General features: G+C 33.3%; 1 protein-coding gene across 1 annotated transcript in view; it reads left to right on the top strand.

Annotated features, from left to right (window-relative positions):
• Positions 1 to 520: 520 nt before the first annotated feature.
• Positions 521 to 974, top strand: part of LOC111716129 (double-stranded RNA-binding protein Staufen homolog 2) — a 26088-nt gene continuing 25634 nt past the window's right edge. Inside the window, exon 1 of the mRNA XM_023491555.1 lies at positions 521 to 525. The gene's annotated coding sequence lies outside the window, so the exon portion shown is untranslated. The remainder of the gene's footprint in view (positions 526 to 974) is intronic.

Raw genomic sequence — 974 nt, 5'->3', positions numbered from 1 at the left:
TGATCACCCTAGAACTGTAGTGTGTGGTCAGTTTGGAAGTGGGAAAACTCTACTGTCTGTAGAGAAAATGAGAAGATACTTAAGTGAGAAGAAGGTGTCTGTTGAGAAACCAAGGGCACTTTTCATATCATGCCTGAACCCTAGTTATAAGAACAGTTACGATGAATTGGGCAAGTACATTGAACCGATTTTTGATTCATCAATTAAAGTTGCCCTTGATGAGATGGCCCAGAATGGGGATTATGAGATTCATTTCGAGAACGCTGAATCTGTTTGTGAGAAGATGAAGGTTGATCTCGCATGGAGAAATTTCTATTCCAATCTTCCAGAGTTTATAAAAGGTAAGGTGTCACAGTTTCAAATGTAGCTCAATACAAAATAAATATTTTAAAAGTGAATCTCAATTTCAGCTGAATATACTATAAACTAAAATACAGTGTACAGAAAATGGAATGAAAATAACTTTTTTTTGATTCTGAAAAAGAATTGTACATAAAATGTTTTCATAGTCAAAGATGCACTTCTGTTCTGGACTTTGAAAACGTTATTTTGATATTTTGAAAAGATTCTGTTGTCTAAAATTCTGAAGCAAAGTGTTAGAATGTATACCAATGGAAACATTAAGTATTTATAAACTTTCTAAAGTTTGTAAAAATTCCTTTAATTCCTTACTATACATTGATTTATATACCAACTTTGTGAAATTCATAAATAGCATATAGACAGCCAAAAAAAATGTTATACAGAAAGTTGTAATCTCTGTTTGTCTGTCTGATTTTATTTGCATGTCAGATCATGACACTTGAGAGCCCCTTGACCGATTTGCCTCAAATTTTGACTGAGGAATCAGGAACTCTGTTGAATCATGGGAATGTTCTTTGCTTGATTCTTGCTTGATCTGTCTAGTATAGATTATGTTTAACATAGTCTATAGTTTTGCCCTAAGAGTTGAGATAAGGGAGTGTATCCCTAGC

Source organism: Eurytemora carolleeae, unplaced genomic scaffold, assembly GCF_000591075.1.
Source record: "Eurytemora carolleeae unplaced genomic scaffold, Eaff_2.0 scaffold1967, whole genome shotgun sequence".
In the NCBI taxonomy this organism is placed as follows: Eukaryota; Metazoa; Arthropoda; class Copepoda; order Calanoida; family Temoridae; genus Eurytemora; species Eurytemora carolleeae.
Note: the sequence above shows the minus strand (reverse complement) of the source record. Positions and strands in the feature narration are given on the sequence as shown.